Consider the following 22,767-nt stretch of genomic DNA (forward strand, 5'->3'; position numbering starts at 1 on the left):
TTCACTTACTGGTTCTTTAAGGTAGCTCAGCTTCCAAACTCTGTTTCATGGCTTCTAATTAACATTTCTCATTTTAAGTTTGGGAGTACAAAAAGCAAAGGAATAGGTGATGAGCAGAAGGAACAAAAACTGGCTGTGCAGGATACCCACTACAGGAGCTGGACCACCTCACTTGTAGGCAGGATGGAAAGCAGCTTGGAGATATCTCCTGCCTGTTCATGAAAACATGAGGCACTGTGAAAGATTGCTTTCCCACCAGATTGTGGCTGTATCACACCTACCACGCAGTGACCCAGAGCACCCCTGCCACACACACAATTAAATTCTGTCAAACCACTACTGACCACCCCCAGCGCACAGCACATGGCACACTTTAATTTAGCATTAGCAAAATACCAATAGCCCCTGGAGAGACTTGGATTTATTTCTACTCCAAAAATACATTCACTGTACTAGAAGCAAAGCAGCATCAGCAGTGAATAATACTTACTAATTGCCAGCTCTTTGAACAATTTCATACCTATACCGAATATGTTTGAAAGGATAGCTCCTCTTCCTCAACAGGAATGCCAGAAACAGTATTTTTTCTGAAAAAGGAAGACCATTTCAGACTGCAGACATTAATTCTACATTTGCTTTCTAAACTGTTCAGATTCTGCAAGCCAAAGAAACAAGAATTCAGTATGTAGAACTGCAGCACAAGTATATTCAGCAGCCCAGCGAAATCCTCTTGCACACATTCTTGCGAGTTAAAAAACAGATCTGCTGTGAAGCACAGCAGGTACCTCATAGCAACAGCGTAGATTTATGTTTCTGCTCTCTGGGAAGTCACTGCTATGTAAAAGGATATGACTGGCTTTACAGGTCAAGGTAAAATCTATTGCCTGACAGGACCAAAATGGAAAACGGATCTAGCAGCCTATCAGTTCTAGCACAGAACTACCACAAGGGGCTGAGAGGTATGATACACCACTGCTGATTTATACAGTTTAAATAGCACAGTCAATGTTTTTCTTCTCCATTTGACAACTTCTCTTTTTGCTTTACATTTTCCTTGCTTTTCACTCCTTTGGAAACCTCACTCACAAGGGAGAAGATGTCACATTTCCCATGCAACAAAATTGGCTTATGACACATTGTATAATTCCAAAAATACATAATGCATTAATTTGACACACTCCTGTCATCAAGACCTTAATTTCTAATATCTTGTTTTCCAGATACAATTAAAAATTTTCTCTGCCTTGGCTAATTTGTACCACTTGAAGAGGGAGAGTTCCCTCCTATCCACACTAAGGTCCTTCATGTTGGAGATTCCCAAACTTCTGGGGGAAGGTCCACTTGAGTCTCCTCTTGAACGTACCATGTTCTCACCCTAGCAAGTGACTATTAGTCAGTTGCTTTTCTCAAACAACACAATATTCTATTTCCTACCTTTTCTTGACTGATTTCCCCCTCTTTTTCTGTGTATTAAGGTCACACAGACACACCATTCTTTTGTTCCCATTTACTCCTTCCTTTCACCTTGGTTTTGCTCTCTGGACCTATGTGTCCTTCCTCTTCTTTATCACCAGGCTACCGTGCATACTACAAGTTCTCAACTTTTGCAAAGGACTACAGCAATGATTTCTGTGTGATATTCTAAAAGTCCAGGAGTGTTATCTGGCAATTGTTCAAGTAGAATCCTAAAACATAAGTGGAGCATTTTCTGTAAAATAGATGTACTTCTGCTATATAAACCTTATGACCTCCTACCATCTCTACAATTACAATTTCTTCTGTTTCAGTGCATAAAAGGCAGGGACAGAGAGAAACAATATCTGAATATACTGCAATGTTTTATAATGTCTTCTGGTAGATAATTAACTGTAGTCTGTGAGGGAACTGCAAGAAATCCACCTGCTCACAGGTTTGCGACATTTCTGGTGAATATTAGGAGTTACATAGCTCCATTTCATCTTCACAACAGACCTCGCCTCGTTAAATATTACATATAAATTGCAGAAAGAAGAAGAATTACTGGTAGAGCCAGTATACTGCAAGAGACCATTTTTTGTTTCCCACAATACTGAGCTATGCCTGCAGTGACCCAAGATGAGGGGACAGCTGACTAGGAGAGGACAGAGACACAGAGCTGTCAATGCCACCACAGGCAGTATTATCACAATCTGACCCAGCATCTGTCTTTCCCTTCTCTCACTCATCATACATCTTTTTCTCACCCTGCAGCCCTAACTCTGTGTACACACAAATCAAATGACCTGGTGCTATGTTTTCTCACAGAATGTCCATAAGTCATATTCCCTGGTTTCAGAGTTTGATGGTACGTAGAATAATGGGAGAGGACCCAAAAAAACCCACAACCCCACAAAACCATAAATTGATTTTGCTGACATCAATCTTGCCTCTCTAAATCTGTCATAATCTAAAATACCAAAATGAAAGGGTGCTTTACAGACATAATAAATACAGGTTATTATTTTTCATAGCCTTCAATACAGAGCCTTTAGCACTTGTGAAAGACAATTACAAAACATTATTCCAAATCCATACATCACCAAAGCAAAACAGTGAATGTAAAGTACCAACATACATCACTCTCTGTGACTCTATAGGCAAAACCACAAACCAATAATTGGCAATTTTTAAAGAGTTCCTTTCTGTGCCCTCTTCCCCATTTTTTGTTAATGCCTTCATTGTCTCACCATTGAAAATCAGAGCACTATTCACTGTCATGAAGCTGTATATATCCTGGACATACAGGAAAACCAAATCGCTCCTTGTTGGACCAAATCCCTTTGATGGGAACACTGCCAAGTGAAAGCAGCCTGGCCAAGCCATGTAAGAGGTGAGGAGGCAGGGGATCGCATAGCAATCTTAGTATTTCTGGATGCAAGCCTAGGAAATCAAAGCCAAAGCAGGTGCTGGTAGCTGCAGAGGACACCCGAGGAGTCACTCCATGGCATTGCACACGTGGGCCAAGGCTGATCTTACTTTTCCTTCCCACATACCTGGGCAAGCAGCCCAGCTAAAATGCACAGAGCACCAGCATGGAGACTCAGCTCTGAACGTGATCTTTATACGGCATTCATTGGCCAATTCGATCAAAAATACACCTTCAATTCTGCCTGGCACAAAAAAAAAATATATAAAAATTAATGGAGCTGAAAGGTCACTGCTCTGGAGAAAACTACCCTGACTTGAGCAAGAAGCTAAAAGAAACAGAGGAAGAAAGACTGGATGATGTGTTTTCATGTGGTCAAACATACTCTTGGTCATGTCTTTGTCATTAACTGCTGTTTTCTTCTGCTAAATTTGCATAATCCTTTGCACAAAATATATTAGAAACGATTTTAAAAAGTTGTTTTTTTCTTTTTTGAAAGAAAGAAACAAAAATCTTTTTGCAGCTATGAAGGCTAAAAAAAAAATAATAAAATCAGTTTTCAGCTTTTACCCTGGTCTACTTCATTACACACTTTGTGTGCAAATTTATTGCTTGAAAATGTTACCTAGTAAAATTTATTATCATTTTTTTTGTTGTTACCTAACTTAATTAAAAACTTCTTGATTTATATTATTTATTATGGCATAGCCATTGTTAATGAAGCTCACAAAAAGATAAATTCATATAAAGGAGATGAAAGAGAGCAGAATGAGGGATTATGTTCTCAGGCTTCTGAGGCAAAGCAGTCTGAAATAAATGCAAGTTGTGAGTTTTTGGAACAGAGGGTGCATTCATTGTAATTATTTCAGACTGCCTGCTGATTGCAAAAGATTAACATAAATAGGAATTGTTACTGCAGATGTTTCTATTCTTGCTAGGAAATCCCTTGAATGTGAGAAGTACAGAATAAAAAATATGAAGCTGCTATATTACAGGATCGTAATGTTTGTTCTATTCTTTCTTCTGTTCTAGACTTACCAGAAAAAAACATAAAGTTGTTCATCTTCAGGTCTTGAAGGAAAAACACCGCTTCCCTCCGGCAGCATGACAAAACATCTAGATGCAACCTCACTGCTCATCAGTGTTTTGGGACATTCCCTCCTCCCTCCCAGAAGTGCTCTTAGACTGCATGGCACTAAGTTACCCTCCAGAGCCTGCATGGCCTGCAGCTACAACCATAGTCAGAACATTGAAATCTGTAGCAATTAACAGCTTTTAAGATCTTTGCTCCTCCATTCACAACAGCAAATTGAACACATAAATAATTCACATGTAATTTTGATATTTCCAACTCCCTTTCTACATTAAACAAAAGAAAAATTTCCATTCAGTCTAGAAAAAAAACAACAAAACAACCAAAAACCAAACCAAAACACAAAATCTCTTACTGAAAAAATTAAAAAACCAGGAGCAGATAAAAATGTCTCACAACTAGAGGCATGTATAATACATCTCATCATATCCTCTGTTTTACTTCCTCTTCGCATAATTTGCCCTCTTGTCTCAGTAGGATCACAATGCACAGAAACCAAGAAGAGTAAATGCCTCAGGGCAGGGCTTTTTGACTGTAACTTCAGTCCGCTCAGGTCTATCACTGCAACACTTACTGCAGTGATAAGAGAGAATTATAAGCTATTCAGACTCTTCAGCTATTTGTGAACCAGCTGTATGAAGTATCCTCCACGCTCAGAGAGATCGCTATGAGTCAAAGACGCTATAGTGAGTACAACATCTGTCTGTAGGCTGAACAGTATTTCCTATGGTTCTGCACTAAACATGAAACAAAAAAAGTCATACAAGCCTTTCCATACAGCAACATACACCCCCAAGTACCCTAATGTTTTGCAGTCATCAATGGCAGGGCAGCAAGCTACACCACCATGGGCCAAACCCCAGAGCTGCAATCCGCTGCCTGGAGACTAAGGTGGTGCAGCCTCCTGCCCTTTACATTCCTCAGCCCCCTGCTTGCTCCATACTAGATGGTGTCAGAAACATGTCAGACCTAAACCCAGTTTTCTTGGGCCAGGCAGGACAATGTTCTCTGCTGCCTGGGACTCACTGTGCTGCAGTGTCCACCAAGATGGGCTCAGGACTTGACACCTCTGCTGTCCAGCCCTGCCAGCAGACGGGCCTGGCTCCTTCCCAGAAGAGATCAGGCCATGAGGAGGATGGTCACACTGTGACTAGTGATTTGAACCTTGCCAGGAACCAGAAGCCCATAGAGCACATTTGTCTCACAGCACAGACACTGCTATGGCACCTAGCAAAGACAGCATTAGTAGCAAACTCCACTGACAGCACAACACACCTCATACTCTGTCCTTCTATTTCAATGTTATGCAACAGTATCATCGACTGAAGTTCAGGTATACAGCTTTAAAATAAAATGTACTAGGGCAAAAACAACAGCCCTAACATTTACAGAGCTACTTTCAGTGGAGCAGGTCTCATAGGATTTCTTAAGTCTTTCCAAGCCGATAGTAAAATGCCACAGGTTTTCAAAAGTGTAGCTGAGGGCAGAGTTTGAGTCTCTGTATATATGATTTCCTCTATTTGCTGCCAGCTGCAAGGGGTCAAATGCTGACAGAGCACAGAAGCAATTCTACATAACAGCAGTGCAGAGGAAGAAAAGCATGGTCTGTGCACTGCAAGCACAACACAACCACGGGGGGCTGAAAAAGATGGAACAAACAAAACAAATAAGACAGAAATGCTGGTTCCCCAACACAGAACAGTAGGGTTGCAATGGAAACTTTACCATGTTGCAGGGAGGGGTGGGACATTTATGGGCACAATTGCAAATTCCGCAAATCCTTTTCCAAAGGAATGTCCTTGAACAACTGAAGCAAGATCCCAGTCTCCCTGAACAAACTACATAACCTGGCTCAGCAGGAATGAAAGGCACTGTATGACTGTCACTTCTATAATTTTGAGCAGAATTCTGTTTTAGTAGCCTGTCAGATGACAAGGGTAGATATGAATTCAATAGATAACTCCCAGAAATAGTTATTTCAAGTATTTTTATATCACAAGTTAGGAACAATACCTTTCTTCCCATTTGCATATATGCTGCACTCAGATCAGTGTGAATACTGATACATTCACCAGGTGTTGTCGTTATCATTTTGCGTAAGACTATCACAAACTGAGGCAGCATATGCATTATGGACATAAATCTGCTACAGCTTGCACCCACCTTAAAGCAACTTCAGTGAGCTCAGATTTATGCAGGTTTACCTCAAATCCTTAAATGTGAGTGATGAGTGATTCCCAAGGGGAAAAAATAAAAATCCCATAATACTGATGTTTCCAAAACAAATAGCAATATCATTATCAAATGGAACACCTCTGCACAACCCTGGTTTCAGGTGTGAACCTACACACATTCCTGCTGCGCCTTTGCCTCATAAGAATTCAGCTCCATCCCCAGCAGACACACTCACCAGCTTCATCAGGGGCCCAGGAGGACCAGCTCCAGGCACCAGCACTGAAACTCTTCTACTGCCCTGCTGCCTTTAGCCCAAAATAAGGCTTTAAGTTGGTGGATTGTAAAGAGTTCTCTGCAGCTCACACCCCTAAGACAGGGAAAATATAACTTTCAAAAAGCAGCAGCAATGAAAAGGGAATAACAACAGGAAGATAAAAAGAAAAAAAGTTCAGGGGCTCTAAACATTCTCGTTAGTATCCGAATAATTGCAAGCAACATTGCACAAAGTTTACTTTTTACTAAGTTGACTGCTATGCTAAAATAAAACATTTCTCAACCCTTGACTGGGAAACGCAGAAGTGCTGTAAACCTTTTCAAGGCTTTTCTAATCTGTCACTTGACAACACCTCAGCTTCTTATTCAGAACGTCCATTTTCCTCTGAGAAAGGGAAGACCTGTCCACCTCCCATTTCAGACCTCCTCATCTGACTCACATCTTCCAAAACTCTTTTTCTTTGTTGTGCCAGCAACTCTAATGGACTTCGTTCTTTAAACATCACTTTGATTCACAGAAAAATTAGAACAAGGTTTTAAAAGTTCTTGGGAAGGGGAAAAGAACCGAACCAAACCAAACCAAACAACCCAGAAACATAAACAAAAAAACAAAGAACAACTGGATGGCAAGTTAGAGGTTTTAAGCCTACATTGCAAAATGCCACACAGGACTCGTCCATTGCTGAGAACATTGAAGTCTCACCTACCCACTCTCCTCTAAACCATGCCACTCACTGGGGGAAAAGAATTGAGCACTTTTCCATAGTAAGGTTTCAGAGAAGACCTCCTGAAGCCCTGAATCACAGCACTGAAGGTTTTATGCAAACGATGGCATTTAAAAACATCCTTGACTCACGGTGATGATATTCATATTAAAAACTCCAAAGGCAGGATTTTAGAGTGCAGTGAGCCTAAGTTTCACAGCAGCAGGGACTGAAAACTTGTCATCATTGGTCTTACACCCTGGACAAGACACCCATCCTATAAAGAAACTTCTCTTTTGTAGAAAAGCCCAGCAGCTCCTGAACAGACTTGTAAAATGACAGCTTCTGAGGGAAGCCCATTACTGCTGATAGCTGTGAACGCTTCACACAGATGCCCACACACAGAGCTCCTGCCCAAGATTCTTCCCTGGATGGATTAGGCGCTCCATGACTTGCTCCTTGTCCATGTCTCAGCCCTGGCAAATCCCAAGGTCCTCTATGCATCCAGAGCACCCATTTTCTCAGGGCCCAGGAAAATACCTGCATCAGGGCTGCCAAGAAAGTAATTGTAGACTTAGCAGGGATATACTTTAGCATCAGCAGGATGTTTTATCTTTTACTGCTCATCAGAGGTACAAATCTTACTGAAATGTTTCAGCATGTCCTGATCTTTCTGCCCTTCAACTCTTCAGATGAGCCTTCTTACACAGGTATTTTATCTGGTACATCCCTGCCAGCTCTTTATAGATAGCATTTCCCTCTCATGCTGCCGCCAAGCCTGACAAATGCAAGTCCCAAACTGAGGAACACTGACCTGTCACATCTGATGAATTTTTGCTGACAGAAGCTAGTGCTTTTGTTTGGTCCATTTGGGGTTTTGGTGGTGGTGGTGTTATTTCCTGGATGGCCAAGGAAACGAAGTTCCCCCTTCAAATCAACCTAGGGTCAAAGCCCTAATGAAAGATTAAAGGCTACAGCACAGCATTAGGATGGAAGATGAACTTTATAATGTCCCACAGAACCCCTGCAGCAAAGAGGTGTGCCCCAAAGCTGTGGTCTGATGTAGTTGAAGGTGCACCCTGCCCTTGAGGTGATGAGACTCACAGGGAGCATACAAACACCCACTTGTCACTACAACAGTAACATTGAGACACCAGTTCCGCTACTGGGTACCTGACTTTCAGACAGTGTTCTTTGCTTGTCATCACAGTGGTTGAATAGTACTACTCTAATCATCGTGTCTGAGGAATTCAGTGTTCCTCTCCAATCTGAAAAAGGGCATGGCACAGCAAGCAGGTTTCAAATGGTTTACATAGATGGGCTTTTTTTCCCCCTCATTCTGGTGCAAAAATGATGGAAATATAATTACACTTTCTTATAATTTGAATTTGGTTAGGAAGTGAAAACACAGAGCACTCACTTTTCATTTCCCTTTTCCATTTTTCATTTAGCAAGAACTATAAAAATTCTCTTGAAGAAGTAATATATTTGAGACTAATAAAATTCAAGTGCAAAATGTTTTCAGAGGCAGCTCAGGTACAATTATTAAGTTGTCAAATAAAATCATCTAGTCTAAGTTATACTGGAGAAGGGACAAAGTTTATAAGTAATTTCTTAGACCACAAGGGAACTGCTTCCAGGAGCAACACATCAATCAAAGATGCTGCTAGGTAACTCCAAGAACATGGAGTATACGGGTGAAAACAGTGAACCTGACTACAGTGCCAATGTTAGCAAGAAGTCCACCTCTCCCCAGTCTCCAACTTTCATACTATGAACCTTCCACCTCTACAACCAGCCTACCTCTACTCACACCAACTGATCATAACAAGCTCAGCATCTATAATTAAAAACAAACATGCTGTTTTTTTCTAGATGGCAATAGTGAAGTACACTTTCCTGATAGCTGATCCAACGACAATTAATCTTTCTCTGTCAACTGTTGTATTTAAATATCTAAAAAAATATTTCCCTGTCAGTGCCATTTACCTGCAACTGACCTGTCCAAAATGAAGAAACAGTAACGTGGGAAGGGCTGAGACGGATCACTCCATTAGTTCCTGCACACACACATTTACACCTGCAGTCACAAAAATGTTGCTTCTACCACAATACAGTTATTTATTAAATTCAAGTCTTTTTAACCCCTTACCTTTAATATTTTTACAAGAAAGGTAATAATAATATTCTTGAAAAAAAATTTTAAGGAAATTATGGACACATTGTCACAGAGTCAGCCCATAGCTTCCAGCAGCTTTGCATTCCCAAAGTACTACTCTGCAAGCCTGATGGTATTTTAGTCTCCCTTTGCAGAAGCCCAAGACATTATTCAGGATTCAAAACTGCACTCCTCAGCTTCTAGAACCAGAATTTAAAACTAGCAGGGTAGCCCATAAGTTTAAAATTGCTTTATTAAAACAAGTATGACACAGTAACTCCAGTCAGCAAGACTCTTTTTAGGGAGCCCACAGAGCTTACCTGCTCTGAAACTCCACAGCAAGGGGAACACGAAGGACCTGCGCAACCTGCAGCATCTTCATTCGCCTCGTATTTTTTTAACGATTACCCATGTAACTCAAAGATCCATAAACTTTTTAATGCAATTTACTCATCATCTAAGCATCATCATCATCATTGCATGCCACAGTGAGAAAAATACTAAGATGATGATGCATGGAGCTGACACAAGTTTCTCTCAAGGCAGGCTAGGTTCTTCTTTGAAGAAGGGACAAAGCCTATAGAAGGATGCTTGTGGTGTTGTGATACAGCCACACAGAAAGTCCAAACTGGAACGGTATTTTTATATAAACTAATCCTAAAATTAATGCAAAATATATTTTATGGGATCTGACCTGCAGGCTGATTTCATATCAAGAAAGATCTGCAGCATGACAGCTTTTTGTATGTGAGAAATAAATACATTTTGGAGTGAAACCAGTGGCAAAGGTGTAATACGGCAAGCTTGTGAGAAAGAGCTATTCTCAGACAACAAAGACTGAATGCAAGAGCATACATCAATTATTGCTGCACAAGCCAGATCAAAAGAACAGCACACAGCTGATATATTCATAGCTCTTCATGCAGCATGACAATGAGAAGGACTGAGATGCTATTAGACAACAAAACAGCATGCATTCAATTTTTAACAGATTCATGCAAGTATCTTTTTTTCTCACAATCAAGGGAAGCTGCAATGCTACTGACACTGCACAGTTGACTGCTGCTGTTCAATGTGTTAAAAAAAACCCTGCTATAATTAAGGAACTGCTTGGACTCTGTCCATTTTGTTCCACACTGCTGCCTCACACTTGTTTAAAGAACTGAGAAAATTTGTTGAAAATGTGGCAGATAGTGGGAAAAAACAGTTAAGCTTGACTGGTTCAAATTAGGCGGCATTTGTACAGATGGAGCACCTGCCGTGACTGGCAAGAACAGTCATGTCGCCTTGCAAGGAAAGTTTTTGGATCGAAAGTTATTGAAATACCATTTGTATCCATCAGGAGTTTTTTCTGAGCCAAAGATTTCAGTTTCTTATATGTCTCAGTCCTGTCATTTCCTACTCTAGCAAAATAAGTATTTATGCATGAGAGCTGCCAATAAGAGTACCATGTAATTGATGAAAATGATGAGCAGAATACATATACAATATCTTCTATCAAAGGCCAAAAATGGTGAAAGATTCTGGAAACAGAATGACCAACACATTTTCTCAACAGAAATTATTAACCCTTCAATGACAACAGTCTGCTTAAAACCAAGAATGGGATCAGAAATCTGGTCTGTAGGGACAGGACAGCTCAGCTTTGCAGCCTCAATACGTACTTAGAGGGAAAAGATTGCCCATTTACTGCATGCTGTCTTCCACGTGCTGCTTTTGAGATGAAGCTGAGATATTCTGATTCTATTTGAATTGGCATACTTCTCTTCTTTGCAGTGGGAAGTTGCCTCTGTTCTCAGGAGTACTTGCATGAACACTGTACACCCAGTGCTTTTGTTTCGTTTTCATTCTAATGCCTTTAAAATAGCCAACCGCATAGATTCATTTGAATGTCCAAAGGCTTCAACCTTTGGCTGCAAATTATTCAAATGCACATGAAAATGTATACTTAGTAATTATGACAAAAACACTTTCCATGAAGCAAATTCTGCCAAAGGGATACACATTTGTAATCTGGATGAGGAAAATAACCCTCACATGCTTTTCACATGTCCCACTAACTCCCAGTATAAGCATATTAAATAGCCATTCAAGCACTCTAATGAAATGTTGAATACTCACAATCATTGCACACAAAATATCTTCAGTTAGGACAGTTGCAAAAGCATGCAACACACTTTTGGAAAGCTGCAATAAAATTACTCCCTTTAAAATCAATGCTATTTTTCTTTGGAGGAAGAGCTAAGTTTCACTGCAACTTTGACAGAAGAGAAAACGTATGTTTTCTTATGCTGTACATTATGCTGTAATGCCATAATGCCATTAAAACTAACAGCATCCACAAAGTATACTTCTTAAGACAGGCTGCCACTAAGGCATGCCCCCTTTAAAAAGATATGCCCCATTAACTGAGGTAGTGCATCCAATGGATGAAGCAGGAACATGAAGTGACCCCTCCAGGAGAACACTCTGTGTGAGGCTTTCGCAGCTCAGGTAAAATACAGGTTGTTATGTAAGCACTGCAATATACGGATTTATACAGATAGTATTTTCCAATGGAATTTTAAATCCATGCCCTAGCTAATTGAACTGACCCTGAAAAGCAGAGGTAAACCTTATCCAAGTACATCAAGCTCTGTAGTGCTAATTTTATCTCTGCTTAAGTAAAAATTCTAAATACCCAGTTCGGCGTATCTCTGAAAAGGCCATTTACTAGTCCCATTTACTAAAGAAGAATTTTTATCTCCTTTCTGTCTGTGGAGTGAAGACACAAAAAGCCAAATTCAATCCTTCAGCAAGGCTGCTAATCCCACTGAAATCAACCAAAAAATCTTTTCTGAAGTCTCATGGCACTCGCAGGGAGCTGAGTCAGAGGGCTATGGTACAACCCCACTGACCCCTCCATCCTTTGGGAAGCTAAACTGCCCAGTTCAGCTACTACTTTTCTCCTTGCTGTCTTTTACTTTTCCCCTATTACTATTTTCTTAGAATTTTACTATTCCCCTACTTCCTTTCTACTGTTCCCATTTCTCTCTCTTTTTCTGACCCCTGTAAAAATTCATACCTTCCAGAGGGAGATAACCCATTTTAATTCAGCTAACATTGCCTTTTCCTTGTTGATGGAAGTACTCAGGAGCTGCGCCAATCCTTTCAGTAAAAGGTTTTTCCACTGTCCAGTGTTGCAGTCAGTGCAGAAGGAGCCTAACTTAAAAAAAAGAAATCTACTTGCTGAAGGTACTCAATACAGCATTTAGATATCTAGGAGGACAGGAATAGAAGTTACTTTCTTCTTCAGCAGCAGTTAAGCATTGTGTTTCCATGTAAAACAAGCCAGCGCTGGCTACAAACTCTGCTTAGTCTACAGGGGTAAGTAATGCAAGTCATATGGCAAGTATGGACACAGACACCAGTTACTCACAGAGATCTAGATGAAGCAGGAACATACATCTTTAATTGCGAATAATGAGATCCTCCTCCACAGTGCGTTTGGCAATTGTTTACCTAAACAATGAGCTCAGCTGAAGAAGCAAGTAGAACTTCATACTGCTTTTTCTCTAGGATGCACCCATATGTCCATTGTACATCCAGGCTAACAAACTGCATCAGAGTGACAGTCAAACAGAAACTACTTTATGAAAAGAGCTGGATTAAAACTACAAGCAGAGCTCTAAATTCACCAGAAGAGAACAATTCTTTGATGCTACTTTACCCACAGCACATTGGATTTAAGAGTAGAACGTTGTTCATGTATTTACAGACTGTAATCCATTTAAAAATACCTGCTGCTGAGAAATTCCTATATCCTTATTGCATGTAGTTTCTGTAGCCATCTTGACATTTGATTCACCTCAGCACTGAAGTGCTCTATCAAAACTTCACTTTCTGGAGATTACTTTCAGTAACTAAAATAATATTTTAAAAGGCTTGGCCAAACAAGTCAAGGTAAATGCTACACATTCCATTACTCAATTTATTCTTGGCTCAAAAGACCATCATCTTGAAATTAGGTCCTGTTTAGCATTATTATAAGTTGCTAAATTTCATAGCTCCATAACAGTTTTCTCTAAATTTATGAACAACTTTTACTGGATAAAGCAAAATTATAAAGATGATTTTACTAGCCACGAAACACTAATTTAATCTGCATTCTCAGGCAAGGGCTGACCCAAACACCGTGCATGCAGATAACAAGGACAATAGTTCCATGTAAATCCCGTAAGTCATCACAAATGCAACATTCTGAGAAAAAGTATCTTCCTTAGTCCACCTTCTGATTACCTGAAATGGTAACAACAGATATTTCTACACATATTCCTGCTTTCTTAAATCATTCATTTCATTAAAAAGTTTAAAATCTTCCTACCAGTGAGCCGCATATCCCATGTGCTACTCCCATAAATACTCCTAGTGAAGTGACAGGAAACACCCTTAAAATCAAGATTTTAAGGTGCTTCTGTAATAAAGCAATACATTTTCTCTGGGTTTAGATAGCAAAATCAGCACTTCCAAGTAAGGCTGTATTTTATAAATTCCAGTTCTACTGCTTGGAGATTATTTCTCAAGTTGGCATTCACTCTGAAGCTACTCTAACACAGCTTCAGTGTGAGCAGGAAGTTTACTACTTCCCAAAAGATCCGAAGCACAGGGTCCGTAAAGCGCATAGAAGAGACAAATCACAAATGTATACTTAAATTAAGCATTCTTTCTATCTGTGGCAAAGCTCTCATGAACTTTATTAGCACAGGACTGGATCCAGAGCACAAACCTGTATGCCTGTTAAATGATACTTTTTCGATTAATCTCTCATTTGAGGCAAAACATATTGATTTCTTGATAGTCACAGATACAAACATCCATCTCATTCCCTCAGGCCTTGGTCTCCAAGATACTGAGCAGCTTCAACTTGCCCTAAGGCAACAGAAACCTACAGTTAACCACAGGAGCATATTTTAGCTGGACTGAAACAAATTTTATAGCAGACTTCAGAGAAAGCAAGATCACGGCTCTGTGACCCAACCAGCAACAGCTGAGAGATCTGGATTTAACCCTGAGCTGTTCTTCTGAAATCAAAGACCTCTCATAAATGCCAGTGGGCGCATCCTCACACAGTACGCTGGAACTGACAACGGGCCGGATCCTGCTACCTTCGGCCATCAGAATACAACCTGTAGGAGTAGTCCCACAGAAACCCACAGCACCTTGCACAAAGGCAGGATGCAGAATCAGCTAAGAAATCACAGTTATAATCAATTCTCAGCATTTTTACTGGTTAGCAATTAAACTAGGAAATTAGTCTCTGAACGTAGCAAAGGTTTTGCAAATTAGTTCATTCTACAGCTTAAACATGTTCTAAATCAAACTAGAAGCCCATTGTGTGCCTGTCCTTTTTAATCAAATTACTAAGAATAATATGAATGGGTAAGCCATATGAACACTGGGGTGCTCTATATCAAAGCCTCCAAGCTACCGCCTTCAGCAGGGCGTGACACACACCTTGCAATTTAAATGTACAAATTATTAGACACATTACCCCAAGAAGAAATTGTTGCCAGTTACTTCAGTATTCAGAAAAGGCTATCCTAGTCAGTTTTCCCCATGAAAAGTACTCATTTTCCTTTCCTTGCCAAATCTGCAATATTCTCATGGATATTATTTAATAATTACTATCATCTCAAAAGCATTAGTTTGTCATTTTCATATATATGTATGTCTGGGCTTACTTCTTCGAAATAAGCACTGAGCACTGTTCACCTGGTTTTATTCTAAGTAGTTGGCTTATTCATGCTTTTCAAGTTATTTGGCTGGTTTTATTCTGTAATCACATCATTTCTGCTGTCGAGGGACATTCCAAAAGACTGGGCGATAAGCTGCACCCTGAATCACTTTGCGATTTTCTAACCGTCACCCAAAAATCGTCCAGTTTTTGAAGGCAAAAGCCAAAAGGAAAGTACAGTTTCAGCTGGCACATCTCCAGATTTCTGGAGAGGGAAATTCTGGGCGTGTAGAATGCCAGAAAGGTGAGAAAAGAGCCTGCAGTTTCCACTCGCACACACACTGAGTAGCCGGTACCCGCTTGCTGCGAGCAATCACGGCATGTCAGTGTGGGCTCTCAGGTCGCGGCCGCGCCCCGTTCGCCTCGGGGGCTGCTCGTGAGCCCCGGGGACGCCAGCGCCGCCGTACACCGTACCCGGTGCCTCACCAGGCAGCGGGGCTGGGCGGCCCGGGCCGGTGCATCTCACCTGGGCGCGGCGGGCACCACACAGCCACCCCTGCAGCCCTGCCACCGCTCGCTTCCATTTGCTGCTCGCGATTCGGAAGGAACTGCCCTCTCCTTCCTCCGCACCACAGCCATCGCCATCTGCTCCGTAGCAACTGGTCCCCGTAGGTCTCAAAGTGGAAAAAACCCGCGGCAACACACACACGGCGTCTCCCCATCGCTCCCCGCCGCCCCCTTCCCCGCCAGCCCCGCGCACCGGCCGCCGCCTGCATGCTGATCAGCGCGACCTAAGGCTGTTCTCCCCGCACACTGCCGGGAGCGCCTCAAAAACACATACATACAGGGGTGCGCTTTCTCCCCCACCTCCTCTTTATCCGATGCTGCTCCGGTACGAGATCAGTCTCAAATCCCTCGTTTGCTCCTAAAAGAGGAGGTGGCAGCCAACCTCCCGGCAGCCTCCGCCTCTTGATTCCCATCCTTACACACCCTCCGCTGCCTCGGCGGAGCCCCGGACCCGTCACCCCCCAGCACTCACGAGGTGCCGGGAGCTCAAAAGTATGTCCACTGGCCCTCGCCTATCAGTGCTGGGGGCACAGCGGTAGCCCCTTGGCGGCAGCAGCTCTACTCGCGTCCCTCTCTGCCCGTCGAGTTTCCTCCCAGCGCTGCCCCGCAACTCACATGGCGGAGCGGCACCTCCCCGCAAAACTTCGCGGCGCGGCGCCGCTGGCGCTGCCGCTCGGCTCAGCGCGCCTCGGTCCGCGCTCCAGCGGCGCAACAGGCAGCGCAGCCTCACCTGGCGCGGGGCCGCCGCGCCATAGGAGCGACGGGCGGAGCCTGCCACGGCGGGGCCGGGGCAGCAGGGCCCGGGCGCAGCCCCCGTCCGCCAGCCCTGCTGCCTCCGCCGGGCTCTTGTGCCTGCCGCGCCGCGATCCCTCCTGCCCCTGCGCCTCTGCTACCGCTGCTGCTGCAGGCAGGGAGGCTGGCAGGGAGGGAGGGAGGAGAGAGCGGGGCGGGGAGGGAGGGAGGGAAGGAGGAGACTTAGCTCTGGCTCCCACAGCACAGCGGGGAGGTGCCCCCTCTGCCACCCCCAGGAGGGCTGATGCTGTCCGTCCCTCCCGGGCGCTGCTTTTGGCTCTCCCCGGGAAGCTGTAGGGGCTGGAGCGCGGGGAGCGGCTCTCTCTGTGCAACCCGCACTGGAGCCTGGGGAGAGTCCTCCCTTCCTGCTGGGATCCCCGCCGGCCCGCGGAGTGCGTTTATGGGGTGTTTCTGCTCTCCCCACTGCCCTCCAGGTTCCCCAGCAACAGATGAATAAAGTTGCTTTGCCAATCTGAATGAAAAGCTGCTGTCGCCGGTGCGTAACACTTGATGTGGCAAACTTGCCACTGCACCGGTTATGGTACAGTAGGTAAACTTGCCCTGCACCCAGTCTGGTCCTGTGTGGAACCAGTAATTCAGACCGTGCTTTGGGTTTACCATTATTCTTGCCAGGGTGACTATTCTCCGAGAGGTGCTTCTTGTGAAATGTGCCATGTTGCAGCAGTTCCATGGACTGTCAAAATACAGGCTTGAAGGAACATCACCAGTTAGTTGCCTCTGTCACTCAAACATGCACTTTTCTGCTCCAGGTCAGCAAATTAATTTTCTATTTACCTCGTGCAGCAAAGCATTCTGTTGCCTGCCTCCAGCTGAGAGCATCTGGGTAGGAGGGTTTTAGAAAGATTCATCTTTGCTTGGTAGCTGGTTTGCTTTTAGCCACCCAAGAGGCTACATGGAAGAGAAAATTAATTGGCTTGGATTTCCATGGTGCTTTTTTTGCCTTCAGCTATACTAAACTGTTTTACCTCCATATAGGCAATTGCGAAAAAGAAACTGCTGGCTCAGAAGGAGCACCACTATGGCCACACACAGGTGGTCTTTTGCAGGAGAGAAGGAAAAGCTTACATCTAGTACACTGCTAAATGCCATTCTCCATCATTAAACCTCATTCCTGGGAGTTTCTGCCCGAGTAAATACTTCTCTGAGTAATGTGGCTGCATCACTTTAGCAAGATAATGCAGGACCATGCGTTTGTATTAAATCAAAACCTGCTTTTTCGCTCTTAAGAATATTTGCTAATTGGCTCATGAGCACTTTATGCATGCTTATCATTTTACATTCTTATTAATATAAGAAGAAATAGCAAAAAGAAAAAAACTTCATAAAAATTGCTTTTGTCAGTTCCTTACAAGTCCAGAGCACTGACTGACTCAGCCCTGTTTTCAAGAAGTAAGCAGTTAAAAAAGAAAAACTTAAAACATGAGCATGCATTCCTGCTTACAATGGATTAGATTGTGTCACAAAGTCAGCAACCAGAGGAAGCCATGACTGCACTGCCAGCTCCGTATTATGACTTTTAGGCTTTGTGAGTTCTATTCCTTTAACTGAAACTGACTCAATTTCATTTTAAGCCAGTAGAAAAATATTAATCATGGCTGAGAACCCAAATCTAATATGCAGGATCCATTTCTTCAAATCAGCTCGTGTTTATTATTTTCACTGTTCAGTGTACAGGCATCTGACAACAGAGTGTAACACACAGGATGGATGCCCTTGGTTAGTCACACCCACATACCCACAGTGCACCACATGACAAGCATTGCAGGCCTCCTTGGAGTGTTAATTATTTTTTAATGGAAAAGAAGATTAGCAGATCTATTAATCTTTTGGCTAACAGAAAAAGAAAAATAAAGAAAAAAAAATTTGCTTTACTAGATAAAAATGGATGTCTTCCATGCGGTAATTTCCCTTTAAAACTGAACCTCTAGTTGTGCTCAGTGGAATGAACCACTTGTACAGTTAAAAATCATAAAAATAGAAGGGAAGACTGATTTTACTTTACATAACTTACCACATTAGCCATGGTGTTATTCATCCTATTGATTTAAGTGTGATTGCTTGTGTTCAGGAAAAGACATCACCAAAGAGAGAGAAATACTTACTTTTTATTGTTGAAATTGCAGCTTCTAAAATGTTTTTTGACCAGCTGCTCATGAGTAGCTGGTTTGCAGGTTTGTATTCAAAGACTCACTCCTGAGAGCAGCTAAGCATCTGTAACCTCAGTTGAAATTAATAGCCATTTAGTATATCTTTAAAAAGGAGAAAAAAGCATTTTTTCTGGGGAAAATTGCTGTGAAGGACTGCACAGCTACTTGCTGTTAAAAATATCACAGATTTTTAAGAACTGAAATACAGCTCATGTCATGCCCCCCCTCAGCTGGCAGTGTGTGTAGTAGAAGGAATATATTATCATTATAGGTGTAAGAAACTTTTTGGCTTAATGAACAAACCCACTAGCAGATTTGCTCATCAGCTTATTGGCATCGCATGTCCATTTTACACGGTCAGTAGAAATGAAAGGATTAGTTCCTTGTTAGGAAGGGGTGTAAGTTTAAAGGATAAGTATAAGGTCATTTGGCTGCCCTCAGATAAGAAAGGAACTGCTAGTACTTGCTGACTTCTACATAGTTATGAATATTAGGGAGCATATAATAAGAATATAACAGATGGTTCTTAAGTTTACCTCATGAAATAATTTTTGTAAGTGTTCATAAATATTTGAGGGCCCACTAATGACCTTTACACAAATTAGTTTTTCTAATGCAAAAACCCCTACATAATTAAGCAAGACTGGTCGTGAGTAAGGTTTATTCATATAAATAAGACTTTACAGGACTGGATCCTTAAAAGTTAATAAACATGAACAAAATATTTAAATGGCTAAATTAAAGAATCATCTGGTACCATCTATTCTTTTAAGCTTCCCAGATATTAATAATTTTGTACAAAAATCAGCAAAGAATATCACTTCTTCCAGTTTTGAGATAAATTGAGCAACCTTCTTTTTATTCATTAGCTAATATTCTTTTTACTAGAGGCTTGATTCATTTCATAACCAACAGTGGCATGAAATTCATGTTCTTGTTCCAGGTACATTAAAGAACTAAATCTCACATGGGACTTACCTCTAGTAACATGCACTTAGGAACTTAAAGTTCTGTTCATGGGCCGGAGTATGATATGGTTGTAGAGAGCAGTGCAAAGATGTGTCAGCAACACTTTCTCCTTGGGATTACTCTATGCCCAAAGAGAGGATGCACACAAAGCACAGAGCAGTAGTCTGCACTGAACCACAAGAGCAGCAAGAAAACCCATGAAATTCTGCATCTTGGGAATACCAAGGGTAACACAAACTACAGTGTTTGTGCTAGAGCCATAATCTAAATTGGATACCTGCTTTTGCTATCTCTCTAGGCTTGATGGTGCCAAGAGTCTTCATACTTCTCTCAGCCTATGGGTACTGCTGCTGCATGTTGAGATTTTGCCCCAAGAACATTAATAGTGGAGAAAGCCCATCTTTGCAGAGGGCCAGTACAAATCCTTTGTGTCTCTTTATCTTGCTTAAGCCCTGTGCTAACAAAGTGCAGACCATCTTGACTTCTAAGAGCTGCTACTCTCACAAGGATTTGAGGACTGGGCTTTAAACACTCTCTTCAAGAAGTAGCAGTAGCTTCTGTTTTCCTGTATTGGGCAGGTTCTGTCATTTTGAAAGACCTCACTAGTTTTGCATGTAGTCCTTTTTCTACATAGCAAAGAGCTGCCCTGTATTATAGAAGAGAGTTTCTGGTTTAAAGTCCCTGGACTGTCAATGATTCATTAGCTCTGAAAGCAAAACAGCAGTTATAAATAAGCTCAACTGCTTCAGCTCATACTCCACCTAGCTATATTTTAGAGAAAAATATAAGTAGGGAAGTATATTTTTCTGCTATATGCCATCCATTACTTAAAATTGGTGTTTTGGACTTTGCACAAAAAAAGCATATATTTCTGGGATACTTGGAAAAAGAACTGGAGAATAAATACATTTAATGCTAGTCAAAACATATCAGTGGAAGTTAGGTCTTGTCAAACACACTTGTGGACTTTTTGGTTATTTACAAGATTTATGTAAAAGATTACAGGTCTGCATGAGAAAAGCAGCTGTATTGATAGGATGTACTTGGATTTCTGTAAAGCAGTTGACTTAATACGACGTGACATTTTGATTTCAAGTCTTGCATTACATGGAATTAACACGTCACCCATTACGAGGATTAAGAAGTGTCTGACAAATTTCAAAATGCAGTTTTTTAATGGGGAGATTTAATCCAATGTGGGAAGGTTCCCAGCAGAAGGAGAAACCATAGTCTTCACCTAATACTGTTTTATATTGTTTTCAGCAGTCCAGGCCATGAGATAAAATCTTTGCTTTAAAGGCTTGCATATGGCAGAATGTATTTTAGCACAGTAAATAAAGAAGATATATTACTTCTGCAGTGACTCGATTTGGCTAGATGATCCCTGTCCAGCAAGCAGCACACTAAATTCATTTTACTACAGTCTAATGCAAATTTATACCTCTGGGAACTGAAAGCTGGTAGGAATGGACACTGTCTCAGACAGAGAGACTCAGGGAATGATAAAAAGCAATTACCCTAGATAATCACCCCTAACATAAGATCTCAATGCAGTGCTGTGGAAAGGACTCAGCACAGTCCATGCATGCTTCCAAATTATCAAGCACAGTTCTGGTGCCTGCACATTAAAGAAGATGAGAAAATATTGGAGAAAATCCAAATATTTTGCGGGTCAAGCACGAGTCTTGAGATGGCAGGTTTAAAGAGCTGGGCATATTCCACTTACTCCAGACAAGGTTGAGAGGAGACAAGGAAAAGATGACAGCAGTGAGCTTTTGCACCCTTGCTGACAAAAGCACAACTAAATCCAGTGACTGGAAGTTTAAGGTTAGATGTAATCAACCTTGAAATCAGATGCAATTTTCTAGCAGTAAAGGTAATTAAACTGTGTAAGAGCTTACGAAGGGAGGTGATGCACTAACCATTGCTCGATTTTGTCCTAAAAACTGGCTATCTTAAATACAGGCTTTACTTCAGCTTCTGGGAGAACATCTAATGGACAGAGCAGCCTCAAACAGGGAAGGAAAGAGGGTCACATCAGGTGAGATTCCCTGGTGTTCCCTCTAGCCCTACATCCATTAGAATGATGCATCTGTGCAACTTCTTCCGTTATGGCTGAAACAAGATGGCTTGAATTGCACCCTGCCCTCTCAGATGTTTGCAGGTTGGCATTAAGGTAATGAGTATAATCAAACCCAATACCTGAGAGCTCCAGTTGGCTGCCTACAGCAAAGAGGAAGAATCTCTTCTCCACTTCTCCCAGAGGATATTTGACCTCATATATTCTGCAGTAGAAGTTTTTGCCTTCTCTTGAAGCATGTATTATTTATTTTGCTATAGCCAGGAAGAAAGTAAACCAGTGCAGAAAATTATCTTAGACTTCTGATGCTTGGACACGAATTAAGCCAAGTCCAGGAGCAGTAAAGGTTTTTCTAGCTCAGACAGGCAAGGATAGTGGAGTTTTCTGCATTAATCTTGTCTGTGATTTTCTGGGCATATTATGCCTAATCAGTTCTAAAGTGTTGCATGAATCTCAGGTACTACTTTAGACACGTAACAGTTTGGTTTCTCAAGGACCAAAATACTATGGGCTAATGAAAGTAATTGTCTCAGCCTTGAGGTACATATACAACTTTTAATAGCCACCAATATACAGGACATTGGACTAGGCAATCTGATGAACTCTCTTGGCCTTAAATTGTGAGGTAATGTAAAGCTTGTACATAACATCATTAATAACCCCTACTTTTCCAGGGCTCCCAGGAAGGCAGGTGGTCCCATGAGCCACAAAGCACTGAATAGTCTCCAGTACCACTGGTCAGGGAGAGACAAATTCATGGATAATTCAAAACCAAAGCACTCCCACCAAAATTAAAAAAGACACCAACACAAAATATTGCCATTTGCTTGCAGGTCTTTGCCCTACATGTATGGGAAGAGCTTCTCAGAGGTACCTGCTTTAGTAGGAGAGACCTGGCCTCATGGCTACCACCATCCGTAGTCCCCTCCTGCTTATGCTGATAGGACAGGACTGCAGGACAGCCAGACAGCTTGGTCATGGAGAAGCCGTGTTCAAACCAGCTTTCTGAAGATCTCCAGTCCTAACCTATGAAGTGCTTCATCTTTGTGACAGGTGCATATGCTCAGCATCCCTGCATGAGAACTCGGATATTTAACACCCTCTCTGGCAAAACATTCACAAAGGCACCCTGGTGTTCAGTGTGGTTGTGAGGTAGAAGTGGCTCCATTTGGAAAACAATTACTGATTAAA

The 22,767-nt window shown here is 41.9% G+C and overlaps 1 protein-coding gene across 6 annotated transcripts in view; it reads right to left on the minus strand.

Annotated features, from left to right (window-relative positions):
• The window catches only part of LRRC3B (leucine rich repeat containing 3B), a 41,865-nt gene extending 25,380 nt beyond the window's left edge, over positions 1 to 16,485 (minus strand). Inside the window, exon 1 of one of the 6 annotated variants that reach the window (XM_057424878.1) lies at positions 16,298 to 16,485. The gene's annotated coding sequence lies outside the window, so the exon portion shown is untranslated. The other 5 variants (XM_057424879.1, XM_057424883.1, XM_057424881.1 and 2 more) reach the window with 5 other exon arrangements.
• Positions 16,486 to 22,767: the final 6,282 nt, after the last annotated feature.

Source organism: Pezoporus wallicus, unplaced genomic scaffold (genome assembly GCF_028554395.1).
Source record: "Pezoporus wallicus isolate ANWC-B61680 ecotype Strahan unplaced genomic scaffold, APGP_CSIRO_Pwel_v1 contig_3181, whole genome shotgun sequence".
NCBI lineage: Eukaryota > Metazoa > Chordata > Aves > Psittaciformes > Psittacidae > Pezoporus > Pezoporus wallicus.